The following is a 14,938-nucleotide window of genomic DNA, read 5'->3' on the forward strand; positions in this document are numbered from 1 at the left end:
TCTAGAAGGTCAAAGATCAGTCTGATCTCATATACTGACAATACAAATGCTACAGAGCTGTGCTCATGAAGGGTTTTGAGAACTGTATCCTTGTATATGAAGATTAATGTTTCCTACCGGTTTTTAAGCAATGATAGAAGTGTTTCTATAAAAAATAGAACAACTCTTTCCCTAGATATTTGACATTTTAGAAAAACTGCAGTCAAATGAAGAGAGACAGGATGAGCAGTGATGTTGCATGAGAACTATGTCATGAGCAATGTGTGGCATGTCAACTATTCCTTCCACGTGGCTTGTGATTGGGACGGCTTAACATCTGAATTAGGCTGCAGAAGGAGCAAATAAAGGCAAACACACAGGATGAGGAAGGGTGGTTGCTCAGCTGCAAACAAGGGAGCCGAGGGATTTGAAGACAATGCCACAAACAAGCAGTCCTCAGAGGTTCATGCAGAAAAGCAAGTTCAGTTATACACTCTTAGAATCATAGAATCATAGAATCATAGAATCATTGAGGTTGGAAAAGACCTCTAAGATCATCGAGTCCAACCGTCAACCCAACACCACCACCCACTAAACCATGTCCCTAAGTGCCTCATCTACACGTCTTTTAAATACCTCCAGGGATGGCGACTCAACCACTTCCCTGGGCAGCCTGGTCCAATGTTTCACCACTCTTTCAGTAAAGAAGTTTTTCCTTACATCCAATCTAAACGTCCCCTGGCGCAACTTGAGGCCATTTCCTCTCATCCTATCGCTGGTTACTTGGGAGAAGAGACCGACACCCACCTCGCTACAACCTCCTTCCAGGTAGTTGTAGAGCGCGATGAGGTCTCCCCTCAGCCTCCTTTTCTCCAGGCTAAACAACCCCAGTTCCCTCAGCCGCTCCTCATAAGACTTGTTCTCCAGACCCCTCACCAGCTTCATTGCCCTTCTCTGGACACGCTCCAGCACCTCGACGTCCTTCTTGTAGTGAGGGGCCCAAAACTGAACACAGGATTCGAGGTGCGGCCTCACCAGTGCCGAGTACAGGGGCACGATCACTTCCCTACTCCTGCTGGCCACACTATTTCTGATACAGGCCAGGATGCCATTGGCCTTCTTGGCCGCCTGGGCACACTGCCGGCTCATGTTCAGCCGGCTGTCGACCAACACCCCCAGGCCCTTTTCCGCCAGGCAGCTTTCCAGCCACTCTTCCCCAAGCCTGTAGCGCTGCATGGGGTTGTTGTGGCCGAAGTGCAGGACCCGGCATTTGGCCTTGTTGAACCTCATACAACAACCCATCGATCCAGCCAGTCCAGGTCCCTCTGCAGAGCCTTCCTACCCTCGAGCAGATCAACACTCCCGCCCAACTTGGTGTCGTCTCCAAACTTACTGAGGGTGCACTCGATCCCCTCATCCAGATCATTGATAAAGATATTGAACAAGACCGGCCCCAGTACTGAGCCCTGGGGAACACCGCTCGTGACCGGCCACCAACTGGATTTGACTCCATTCACCACAACTCTCTGGGCCCGGCCGTCCAGCCAGTTTTTGACCCAGCGAAGAGTCCACCTGTCTAAGCCGTGAGCCGCCAGCTTCTCAAGGAGAATGCTGTGGGAGACGGTGTCAAAGGCCTTACTGAAGTCCAGGTAGACCACATCCACAGCCTTTCCCTCATCCACTAGGTGGGTCACCTGGTCGTAGAAGGAGATCAGGTTGGTCAAGCAGGACCTGCCTCTCATGAATCTGTGCTGGCTAGGCCTGATGCCCTGGTTGTCCTGCTCATGCCTTGTGAGCACCCTCAAGATGAACCGCTCCATAACCTTCCCTGGCACCAAGGTCAGGCTGACAGGCCTGTAGTTCCCCGGATCCTCCTTCCGGCCCTTCTTGTAGATGGGCGTCACGTTGGCAAGCCTCCAGTCATGCGGGACCTCCCCCGTTAACCAGGACTGCTGATAAATGATGGAGAGTGGCTTGGCGAGCACCTCCGCTAGCTCCCTCAGCACTCTCGGGTGGATCCCATCTGGCCCCATAGACTTGTGAGCGTCCAGGTGGCGTAGCAGGTCATTGACTGCTTCCTTTTGGATTATGGGGGGTTCATCCTGCTTGCCATCCCTGTCTTCCAGCTCAGGGGGCCAAGTACCCTGAGGATAACTGGTCTGCCTGTTAAAGACTGAGGCAAAGAAGGCATTGAGTACCTCAGCCTTTTCCTCATCCTCGGTGACAGTGTTCCCCCCCGCATCCAATAAGGGATGGAGATTCTCCTTGGCTCTCTTCTTGTCATTAATATATTTGTAAAAACTTTTTTTGTTGTCTTTAACGGCAGCGGCCAGATTGCGTTCTAGCTGGGCTTTTGCCTTTCTCATTTCTTCTCTGCACGACCTAACGAGATCCCTGTACTCTTCTTGAGTCACCTGCCCCTTCTTCCACAAGCGGTAAACTCTCCTTTTTTTCCTGAGTCCCAGCAAGAGCTCCCCGTTCAGCCAGGCCAGTCGTCTTCCCCGCCCGTTCTTCTTACGGCACATGGGGACAGCCTGCTCCTGCGCCTTTAAGACTTCCTTCTTGAAGATCGTCCAGCCTTCCTGGACCCCTTTGCCCTTCAGGACCATCTCCCAAGGGACTCTCTCAACCAGCGTCCTGAACAGGCCAAAGTCCGCCCTCCGGAAGTCCATGGTTGCGGTTTTGCTGACCCCCCTCCTTACTTCACCAAGAATGGAGAATTCTATCATTTCATGGTCGCTAAGCCCAAGACGACCTCTGACCACCACATCTCCCACCAGTCCTTCTCTGTTTGTAAACAGCAGGTCGAGCGAGGCACCTCCCCTGGTAGGCTCGCTTACCAGCTGGGTCAGGAAGTTGTCTTCCACACACTCCAGGAACCTCCTAGACTGCTTCCTCTCTGCTGTGTTGTATTTCCAGCAGACATCCGGGAAGTTGAAGTCCCCCACGAGAACAAGGGCTAGCTATTGAGAGGCTTCTGCCAGCTGCTTGTAGAACGCTTCATCCGCCCCTTCATCCTGGTTGGGTGGTCTATAACAGACTCCCAGCAGGATATCTGCCTCGTTGGCCTTCCCCCTCATCCTTACCCATAGACACTCAACCGTACCATCATCACAATCATTGAGCTCTATACAATCGAAACACTCCCTAACATACAGGGCCACCCCACCGCCTCTCCTTCCTCGCCTGTCCCTTCTGAAGAGTCTATAGCCATCCATTGCAGCATTCCAATCATGAGTCGCCCCACCATGTTTCTGTGATGGCGACTAAGTCGTATCTCTCCCGCTGCACAATGGCTTACAGCTCCTCCTGCTTGCCGCCCATGCTGCGTGCATTGGTGTAGATGCACTTGAGCTGGGCTATCGATTTCGCCCCCGGCATCGGCACGCCACCCCTAGGCTCATCTCTAGCGAGCCTGGTTTTATCCCCTTCCCCCTTCAAACCTAGTTTAAAGCCCTCTCAATGAGCCCTGCCAATTCATGAGCAATGATCCTTTTCCCCCTGTGAGACAGCTGGACTCCATCTGTCGCCAGCAGGCCCGGTGCCGTGTAAACCTCCCCGTGATCAAAAAAGCCAAAATTCCTGCGATGGCACCAGCCCTTGAGCCACGCGTTGATCAGGTGTGTTTTCCTGTTCCTTTCAGTATTCTTCCCTGCCACTGTAGGGATAGAGGAAAACACTACCTGTGTTCCTGATCCTTCAACCAGTCGCCCCAGTGCCGTGAAGTCCCTTTTGCTACAATTTTTCTCAGGGTTTTGTAAAGTCAGCCTCCTAAACAGTCAAAGGTGTAACTGCAGAGACTACCCATTCAGGAAACACCACAAAGATTGTCATGAATCAATATCTCTGCTACTTATCTAACTGTACAGTGCGGTGATCCAGTAAAGGGGTGTTGACAATAGGTTTTGCAGTGAACAGCAAGGTTGTGGTTTCATTATCAGTTTAAACTGATCTATTACCACATCCCCACCAGAAGGAACAGATCTGCTTTCCCTGTCCTGCCCTTGGCTGTGTTCTCCCACTAGTCCCTTAGATTGCCTCGGTCAGGTCAGTAAACTGATCCTATTCACCACAAGTCTTACAATCAAAAGAACTGAAGCAAAGCACACAGCAAAAAAAGAAAGATACAGGGTAGGGCAAGACCACTCCACAGTCACAGTGTGCTGTTAGGTGGTTTACACCAGTCAGGAAACCAGCTCTTAAAGCATCTTAATTTAGCAACTACTGAAACAAAAGGACAGTACATGCCTCAAAATCAATATTTCAACTTCTCTGTAAATTCAGTTTTATTATTACTAGTGATATCCCTTCATAGAGTATTTTCCCTGCCTTAATAGCCACAGATTTTTTAATACAAGAGAAGTCTCCCCAGGTTTTCAATTGAAAGGGCTTGCCAACACTTAGAAGGAACCACCTATGGCCTTTCAGAGTATGTCCTAAGTTTCTTGAAGTACTGCATTAGCTTTCCTCTCATCTACAAATCACACCTTGCTCAAATCTCTACACATACATATATGGGAAAAGCTATTAAAAACATAATTGAGTAATATGGGTAATTTGCCAATTATTACCCATACATCTTCTTTTCTGTACGGAAGAACTTTTTCTGATCTTAACATTTGTTTTCATATTAGTGGTCTTTGATATCTTTCGGGCACTACTGGGAAGGGCAAAACTTGAGGGTGGGATTTGAGTGACAGGAATCATTATCACTTTAGATATTAAGGAAGTCATCTGATCTCCACAGTAGTCAACAACTCAAAAGATAAAAAGAGATACTTTTTTATGTTTCTCCACCACTATGCTTGAAGACAGACTACCGGTTTTGGCTGGGATAGAGTTAATTCTCTTTATAGTAGCTAGCATGGGGCTATGTTTTGGATTTGTGCCGGAAACAGTGTTGATAATACAGGGAGGTTTTCGTTATTGCTGAGCAGTGCTTACACAGGGTCAAGGCCTTTTCTGTTTCTCACACCACCCTGCCAGCGAGTAGGCTGGGGGTGCACAAGACATCGGGAGGGGACGCAGCCGGGACAGCTGACCCCAACTGACCAAAGGGATATTCCATATCATATGATGTCATGCTCAGCATATAAAGCTGGGGGAAGAAGGAGGAAGGGGGGGACGTTTGGAGTGATGGTGTTTGTCTCCCCAAGTAACCGTTATGCATGATGGAGCCCTGCTTTCCTGGAGATGGCTGAACACCTGTCTGCCGATGGGAAGGAGTGAATGAATTCCTTATTTTGCTTTACCTGTGCATGCAGCTTTTGCTTTACCTATTAAACTGTCTTTATCTCAACCCACGAGGTTTCTCACTTTTACCCTTCAAATTCTGTCCCCCATCCCACCATAGGGGGAGTAAGAGTCTGTGTGGTGTTTAGCTGCATACTGGGGTTAACCCACAGCACAGACTTTAATCAAATAATAGGATCAATTCATAGAATCACAGAATCACAGAATTGATGAGGTTGGAAGGGACATTTTAAGATTACGTAGTCCAATGCCCTTGCTCAAGCATGATCAGCTAGATTATGTTGCCCAGGATGCTGTCCAGTTGGGCTTTGAATATCTGCAAGGATGGAGACTCCACAACCTCTCTGGACAATCTGTTCCAGTGCTTGACCACCCCCACAGAAAAGAAGTGTTTTCTTGTGTTCAGATGGAATTTCATGATTTTTAATTCATGTCCATTGCCTCTTTTCCTGCCAGTGGGCACTACTGAGAAGAGTGGCTGCCTCTTCTTCATTCCCTCCCTTGATGAGATCCCCCTGAGATTTCTCTTCTCCAGGCTGAACAGTCCCAACTCTCTCAGCCTCTCCTCATATGAAACGTGCTCCAGTCCCTTAATCATCTCTGTGGCCCTGTGCTGGACTTGCTCCAGTAAGTCCATATCTTTCTCGTACTGGGTAGTCCAGAACTGGACACACTACTCCAGATGTGGCCTCACCAATGCTGAAGAGAAGAAGGGTCACCTCCCTTGACCTGCTGGCAATGCTCTTATTAACATAGCCCAGGAGGCTGCTGGCCTTTTTTGCCATGAGTGTGCATTGCTGGCTCATGGTCATCTTGTTGTCCACCTCCTGGATAACTTCCACTCCAAGGACCTTCTCAGCAAATCCACTTTCCAGCCAGTGGGTCCCCAGCATGTACTGGTGCCTGGGTTTATTCCTTCCCAGATGTAAGACTTTGCCTTTACCCTTGTTGAAGTTGATGAGATTCCTCTCTGCCCTGTTCTCCAGCTTGTCAAGGTCCCTCTGAATGGTGGCACAACCATCTGGCACATCAAACAGTCAGCCCAGTTTTGTATCGTCTGTGAACCTGCTGAAAGTGCACTCTGCTCCTTCGTCCAGGTCGTTAATGAAGATGGTGAACAGTACTGGCCCCAGTATTAAGCCCTGGGATACTACATCACTAGTGACTTCAACCATCTAAAGCATAGAGCTCCCTTCTTATGATGAGCGACAATTTCTCTTCTCCCTAAGCTGTATGTACACTATATAAATTGCTACTTCCCCAAAGGGAAGACCAAGCCAGAATTAATAACTTTGAAAAGCAGTCCACACTCACTCTGTAATTATGTGTATCTTCTCTTCCCGGGACAGCGCTAGCCTGTTTCCTTCCTCTTTTTCTCCCATCCTTGCCACATCCCGTCTCTGTCAACCATGGTAGGTAGAAAAGACTAAGGGCTTCCTTGAACTCTTCGTTTAATAACGAACAAGAAGGAAGGAGGTAATCCCCCATACATTGGCAACTCTATAATTATAAAGTTAATGAAATGTAAACTATCTCCACTTCTGCCTTCTAATTAATTTATTGTAATTACTAAAATATACTGATTTATTTTCATTCTTCTGTTGCAACAGAGATGACTATTAAAAAGTTTGCAAAAAGAAAGAATAGTATGAGCCCAAAAACTCTAATTCATATACAGGAGGCTGTTTACATGTAAATATAAATTTGTATTAGAAGCAAAGGAGGTGAACTTAATAAATAGGCATATTATATTGCAATGCTCCCAGTGAGTCAAACAGTATTTAAGCACTTGCAGTTTTGTGTAAGTACTAAAGGTGTTGCTCTGTGATGAATATCCAAGCTAATCTGGATACACAGACACAGGATCTCATAAACAGTAGTACCATGAAAGGTAAAATACATAACAGCTTTGATTTATTCAGCAAGGTACAGAATATGCATTCAGGCAAATATATGACCACACGGTAGAAGCAGACATCATAGATAGTGTACAGATGAGGGAAACTTTAACCACTACTTTATATATTTTAATTCCACCGTAAATTTCATGTTTGTAAAAAATAAATATTAGTTTACTGAGCTTAAATATGGTCATGTACAAAATTAATGTTCCAGATGACAAGCTTTCTTTATATTTGTCATGAGCAGTGTGCCATACAAACAGGAGTCCCAGCACTGGCCCCTGGGCTGCTCATGCAGAGTCTCTGAACTCAAGGTGGCCACATGTCCCTTGTATTACTTTCTCCTTAATTTGTGTTTAATGGAGTGGTCCTTAGTCAGTACTTTGAAGTAATGATGGTGGACACCCATCCGTTTCTGGTTCCAGATGGATAGAGCTCAGAATAAGGCACCTGCAAACCAGATGTAAGACATCCCCTGCCCTCAGTATTTTTGTACTGACCACTCCTAGGTGACTGAACAAAGGGAAAGGGAATTTCAGGTGGCTCCATATTCAGGGGTCTCTGACTCCATGCATTGTTTAAGGCAGGCAGAGATGGCCTGACTCAGAGCTTTGCATGCCAGTGTAAGTGGCAGACACCTCACCGGATCCTTGAACTGCTCTAATGTTTTTGTTGAGACGTCTATAAGTTCTCCCCATAAATCCAGAGAGAAACTCAGGACTAAGACTAAAGACAGATGCAAGTTCTGAAATCCTCACAAAATAGCACCAAACCCAAGGAGTTAGATTACTCCCTTGTAACAGATAGAAGGAAGTATCTGCTTACCTCTATCAGTAGATAGGGATTTTCAGTACACGTGCTTAGGCATGTCCAGGTATGAATTGTTATGGGGTCTGCCCTAGCTATTGCAGCCTCTGCCTCCCAGCCCCGTGCAGTGCCTCCAAGTCACAGCAGCTATTACATTTTGTTACGTCGAAGCTTCAAGGAAGGATCAGACTTGAGAGCTTCTGCTACGTTTCAGAATCACTCAGTACAATAGACAGAAAAATCTGTGAAGGGCTTATTCATTATTTCTGGCACCACAAGATGAATCTTCGGGAGGCTGCTCGAGCTGTGTGAACAGATTTATTATCTTCATGCTAGAGAGAGAGCAGCCCTTACTTCTGACTGCAGGTCCTTGCACCTTCCTCTGAGGCATCTGGCTCTGGGCTCTGTCAGAAACAAATTACTGGCCTGGATGGTGTGTAGGTCTAATCTAGTGTGTCCCTACCTCTATAATGGAAAGCATTAAAACCAGAAGTGCCCTTCTTTCTACCAGCCTTCGCAATAGAAAAGAGTGATTCAAAATATGATATTGCCATTGAAATGTTACAAATATCAAAGTCAGGTTCCCCCTCACTTTTAACTGTAGTAACTGATTTAATTGATTTAATTTTCCACACTCTCTCTCAAAAAACCAAATATTTTCATCCAGATACTCATTAGCCCAAAGATCACAGGACAGGACAATATACACAAGTCTGAAGAAGATACATAGTGCTAATTTAATTTAATCACAATCTATTAAGTATTTACATAAATACAGTCCTCCAAGGAAATATGTTTTTATTTTGCCAAGAGCAGTTCCTTGAAGGATGATAGAGTAAGAAATACTACACATATTATTACAAATAATTACTTAGAGGTGAATGTACTAATTTTAATTATATTGGGTAATCTTGAGGCTTCCCATACTTTCAGAAAATCATTTATTCTGCTTGCACTAGTTTATAGATACTTTTAGATACTGGCAGTACTTTTTTTCTCCTGTAACAAAGTCCTGCCTTCCATCCCCTTGGAAGGACACTATCTCAGTCCCAGTAATATAAAGACTCAGGTAGTCTTCATCTGACAGGGCAACTGCAGAGAATAAAACAGCCTTACCATGTTCCAAGACAAGAGCAGCTGTTCCAAGATGGGTGGGACTTTCCCATAGACCCCACATATAGACCCTGCCCTCTTCAGAGGCTGTTTTCTGTAGTGCAGAGCTACATCCATGGCAATCCCTTCCCTAGTTTACATCTCCTGCCAGATGATTTTAGGACTCAGACCAGAGCAAATATATGCTTCAGTGCAGGAAGCTCTCTTTCAGGAACAGGGCTGTCAGGTAACAACAGATGATATAATAAAATAGTGCTGTTCACTCCCCCCCCCCCCCCCCAAGTATTGTCCATTAAAAGCACTAGTCAATTAAGGTTATTTCACAAATAAGGAGAATTTGACTGTAAATAAAATCTGATTTTACTATTCAAACAAGAAGGTTGGATAATAGAAACTGGTCTAAATTTGAGCCATTCTGTAGCTCAGAGTTCACAGTAATGTTTACAGTGGTAAAAATAATCCACTATTTTAACAAGGCGGTTCTGCTAGAAAACTTCTGACCTATAGAGTCCTATGCACTTAGTCTTTTGAAAGGTTAAGCAAATTGGTCTGTGAAATGAAATTTAAATTCAAAGCTGTAACTCTAAAAAACCTCAGCCCACCTCTTGCCTCTCTCCAGAAAAATGTAAATTCCATAGGCAGGTCATTGTATTCAGAGTTCTCCAGCCACACACATGTATGCCTCTGTATCTGCCTGGTTTGGAGCAAGCAACTCGGTGTCTACCTCACATCTAAGCTGGGTGAGGAGTATCCAGAGGTGATACTCCCCTGATGAAGACCTGAAAAGAGTTTGGTGCAATAACCCAGTCAATGCTGGGCACTTCAAAAAACAGAGTTGCTGCAGATGCTTTATTATAAAATAAATGTGACCACAGCTGGTGTAGTAGCAAGGGCCGTCTCTTGTTTTATTCATAGTTCCTGACATGCTGTTTCATTTGTGATTGGTACCCTGCTTGTATCCAGGAAAAGAAGGTGGCCACAGCGGTGCTGCCTCCTATCTGATAAACCAGCAGTTAGTACCCTGTCCTGAGTGAAGGACACTGCAGTTTCTTAGTCTGGGCATTAACTCATTTATATTTCGCATGTGCTCAAAGAGAAAGCACAGGGGAAAAGCAGGCGCTGAAGCCTAAAGAAAATGTCCAAACTACAGATTCTGAAGACAGGAGGTTCCATCTCCCTACACATCAGACACTCGGAGAAATAACCGTCCTGTGTTTTTCAGACAGTGCCTGTGGTGCAACTAGGAGTCATTTAGCTGTTTCGCGCTAGCTACAAGAACACGTAAATAAACAGAATTGCTGCATCTAGATTTTGCTGCAAAAATGCATGAATAAAAAACATCTTATAGCTATCGAAGTTACTGCCATACTTGTGTTGTATGAAGTGCTGTTTGAGATTAGCAACACCAGTATTTTTTTACTTTTTGTAAGCATATATAACACAAAGTATAAGAGCAATTTATTTTGTGTTGGAACATGAAAGACATTTAAGACATCACTTTTACTGTCTATATGTGCTTGTATCTGTCCATAAGCCTCCTGCTACATTTCACAAGGTAGACCCACAAGTTGTGTCTTCTAGCTATGTTCTACTCAGCCTCCTGAAAAAAAAAAACATTTCATGGCTCAGCACAAAATCTCTCCTTTTTTCTTCCTGCAGCACAATCGAGTTTTTGAATCCTCCAGTTCTGTTACTAAAATGTTATGGTTGTTATAAAGTGTGAAAGGTACTTTATAGCTTGAGATATATGGGGAAAGACTGCCCAGATGAGTCCACTTCAAAACTTCCAGGTGGTTTAGCTACCCCTTTCCAGACTTCATCCTGAGCACACACTTGCCTGTGAGAGTAATGAATGCTTTTCAATGACCATGGTGTGGCCCTTTTTATTCACATACATTCATCTCTCTTCAGTTAACAACAGAACTCACACAAAAATTGCATCCACAAGAGGGATTCTAACATTTAAACCGAATAACTGATACTCTTGCTTCTGAACAGATCATGCAGCAAAGACCATATTAGATACTTGACAGCCTTTAGTCTGGGAGCTAGTGCAAATAGCTTTTTATAAATGAAATATTTAATCTTACTGTATCCACTTGCTTATTTTTAATGCAGATACCCTGAAAACTGAGACCAACACCTATTTGCAGTTACCGCTTCTAGAACATACTTACAATTTAGTGCAATTTGCAGTTTGAGCACTAGGTGGAAATAGAGCAATGAAAATAAGACCCGTTGTCAAATCTTCAGCACAACAAATGGAAGAGCTTTCTCCCACACACGACTGAAATCCCAGAAGGGAGAAATGGCAGCTTAAATCCACTTCATTTTATTGGGGACCTTTATCATTCTCATTTCTTGCACACAAGAATAAGAGAAAATATTCTCCCTAGTCTTCATAAACTTGATTTTTAAATTTTCTTTCCTTGCTGACTTGCTTTAAATTTTGGGATACATGTATTCAGAGTGCTGAGATATATTTCTATTGATCATTGTTCAAGTATTTCAGTGGAAATTAGTACCTGAATTAGACATGTAGCAATTTTTCCTCTATTGTTATTGCAGTTTTGCAAAACTTTAGGTTGAACACATACTTAGACTGAGCTGCTTTTGTCTGCTGCCATTTGCTTGTCATAGATTCTAAAAAATAAAATAACGAAAACAGAAATTAATGCTTTCCTTTCACTCGCTGCATGTTTATGCAACAAGAAAAGCACAGCTAGAAAAGTCACCCTAATTTTACTCTTTTGTATAACCCAGTTCTAGGAGCCTCTTTATTATAATTCCAATTTTTTTCAGCTCAGGAAAGAGAACTGAAATGATACTTAGCTTTGGACGATAGCCATCTTTTAGATATTGTGTTGCTTGTGGAAAACTTGGCTCCAGAAAAATCCATATGCAGAATGCAACTGCAGCAAAAGCCCACAGAAATAAGGAGGAATGATGTAGCACTTCATTGGAAACCACAAAGCAGAACTGAGCTGAACAACAGCAGTGCTGGTCCAAGCATGCGTGATCAGGTGGGACATCCAGGCATTCTCATCTTAATTCCAAGAAATGATGAATCCTAGTGTAAGACCATCCATTTGAAAGGATACGGTCATGATTTATGCAGCCTCAAAAGAGACTGACCTAGTCATCCCTCACCCCTTTCAGTACTGTCTGCAGAGCTTGAAAGCTCTGGGTTAAGAAGCTGGTAGAGTAGCAAGGGACATCTCTAGTTTTATTTAGAGTTCATGACATGCTGTTTCATTCGTGATTGATACCCTGCTTGTATCCAGAATGAATACATAACAAACCATGAGGCTTCCTGCAATATTTTCACTTCTTCCAAATTCTTCTAATTTTTTTAATTAAAACATTGCTGATCACCAATAACTACTTCTATTTCATTCTGCATGTTTACCCAAGTTCTGCCTCTTTGCCCACCTTTTAACACAATAAGAGGGCAGATACTAGTATCACAGGCCAGTTTTACAAACTATTTGAAGCGGATTTCAACTGCCTGAGGCGACTTAGTCAATTGGCTCAGATGCCAGAGCAAGTATTCATACTGGTGGAATGCAAGTCAAAATCTTAACTGAACTTGAAACCTGTTGAAGCTTGGGGAGTAACTAAGCCTATTGTTCCCAATCCAAGTAAATATAACCTTCTATCTACTGGGTGTTTCAATTCAATATGTTAGATTAAATGATTTCGAGTACATTTTCTAAACTCTGTAGGAACAACTGCTAAGCTAGACTCAAAGAGCAAATATCAGGTAGGTGCATAAAACCTACTGCCTGCATTCCTGAAGAAAGTTTGTGTGATGGGTGCAAGAAAGCTTAGATAGGGCAAGATCTAAATGCAATTTTAAAGTAAAAACTTCTGTTCTGGAAGGGTTTTGAGGAATGTAGTGCCAGTTGCCATTGAATTAAACCTACCAATGGGATACTGTGTATTTCCTCAAAGCTTTTTGAAAATTAAAAAAATAATAATAATTCTGTAGAACAAGTAGTGTCTAACTTAGCTCTTTGTCCCTCACAAGATGGTCATCCCAATCCTTATCCTTAAGGTCATCTTTTACAGGAGAAGGCACATGTGAAATAGCATGGAAATCTTGCAATACAATAAAACAGTGTCAGTCATCCTTTGCTTACGATTGAAAGGTAATGAACTCCTAAATATAACAATTGTTAAATACAGAATGGCAACACATCTTTAAGAAACCAAGTTCTTATGTACATTCAGTATCATCTCTGCTTGAAACAGTGTCAGAAGATACTGGCATGTCTTTGATTTGTCCTAATATTCCAACTCTGCTAAGTATGTAGGAACTAGATTTTATATCAATGGGACTTTTTAGTACAGTCTAGCTACATGACTGAAGTTTTCTGATGCCAACTCAAAGAAGTCACATATTAGTGCTGAAATGAGAAGAAAAAAGAACTTTTCAGGACAATCAGAGCCCAGATTACACATTGCAGGAGTGCAGGGGAAATGCTACTTGTAAATCAAGCAGAGGTTATATGGAAAACACTGAAAGTCAAACACAAATGTTCTTCTTTTTTTTTTTTTTTAAATTTCAAATTAATCCCTATTTCCAAGTTCCACAGGTAAGCTTATTGCTATAGCATGGACTTACCAATTTTGGCACTGAAGAGCGTAGCTTGGGAGAGCTTTCCAGATGCGAAAACTTCCACTGCTTATAAAGCCATCGATTTATTGACCACTGAATAGAGGACCCCTAATGTGCCTCCAGTTACTACTTCCTACAGCTAAAATCCCTCTTCCACCAAGATTCAAGTTTCAGGTTAAAGCAGACTGAAAGTTTGCCTCTGCTATTATCTACTCTTGCAGGTTGGCAGTTGCTGTTGGTGACTGAAAGTGTTACTAGGAGTGGTTTTGGCTTTGAATAGGATAGTTGTGAGTCAACCTGTGGGATAAATCCAGACATGCCCAGCTTTCCTCCTGCTCTGTAAACAAAGTGATCTGATACAGAAATCTGACTTTGATGATCTTTAGGTGCAATAATTATATCTGCCTTTCTGACACATAAAGATTGTCTTCATACTGAGCCCGATAGGCATGTGACACAGGTTATTTTTTAGGCACTCTAAATTGCAATGACTTCCTTGCCTGCAAGGTCAAGCATGAGTGATAAGCATCAAGAGTGAGATCCTGGCTGCTCTAAAGCCAAGAGCAAAATCCCATCAGTCTCAACAGAATAATGGCATCACCCCAAGACATTGCAGACCACTTTGGAGGAGGCTTCCCGCATAGCCCATTTTCTTCCTCTCCATCTCACTCTTCTGGCCACTTCTTTGCATCTCCTCCCATCTTTGCTTCCAGCCAGTTTTCTCTACCAGAAAACCCCTCACAACAAATTTCCCTGTCCCGTTTCCACTGTTTCCTCAAACAGGCTGCCTTTATATTCTAGTTTGTTTTGGTCAAGTTAAATTCCAGCTAATAGCGTAATCTGAAATCTTTACACACTAAATTTTTTTCCAGGTGAATAGCTGTGTTGAAGCAAGAGTCATTCATCTGAGTTCTTTAGAGCATGCCTTCATGCTACACATCATGGGGGTAGTAACTTGCTTTCCTGGGTTAATATCACACGTTACAAGTCTTGGCAGTGTAGAATATCTTCTGCAGACAGACTGGATTTTAAGCAGGTGACCAGCAGGATTCTGTATTCATTCACTGAAGCTACTAATTGCCACTGTAAAAATGGAATTGCATATATAAAATGTTAAAGGAATATATTCAATAGACAAACTGGAACTGTGCTTTTGCAACAGAGGACATTGTGTTTCAAATGTATAGAAATAAGCTGGTCATAGACACAAAAAGTCATATACAGCCATATTCTTTGCAGACTCCACCTAATCCTGTGATCTCCA

General features: G+C 43.4%; 1 protein-coding gene across 3 annotated transcripts in view; it reads right to left on the bottom strand.

The window, feature by feature from the left end:
• The window catches only part of SCEL (sciellin), a 76,298-nt gene extending 62,387 nt beyond the window's left edge, over window positions 1-13,911 (bottom strand). For 2 of the 3 annotated variants that reach the window (XM_076362435.1, XM_076362417.1), the window contains exon 1: window positions 13,681-13,911. The gene's annotated coding sequence lies outside the window, so the exon portion shown is untranslated. Of the gene's footprint in view, window positions 1-11,578; window positions 11,673-13,680 lie in introns of those variants that run through there. The other variant, XM_076362412.1, reaches the window with a different exon arrangement.
• Between the last annotated feature and the right edge of the window lie 1,027 nt (window positions 13,912-14,938).

This window comes from Aptenodytes patagonicus, chromosome 1 (genome assembly GCF_965638725.1).
Source record: "Aptenodytes patagonicus chromosome 1, bAptPat1.pri.cur, whole genome shotgun sequence".
In the NCBI taxonomy this organism is placed as follows: domain Eukaryota; kingdom Metazoa; phylum Chordata; class Aves; order Sphenisciformes; family Spheniscidae; genus Aptenodytes; species Aptenodytes patagonicus.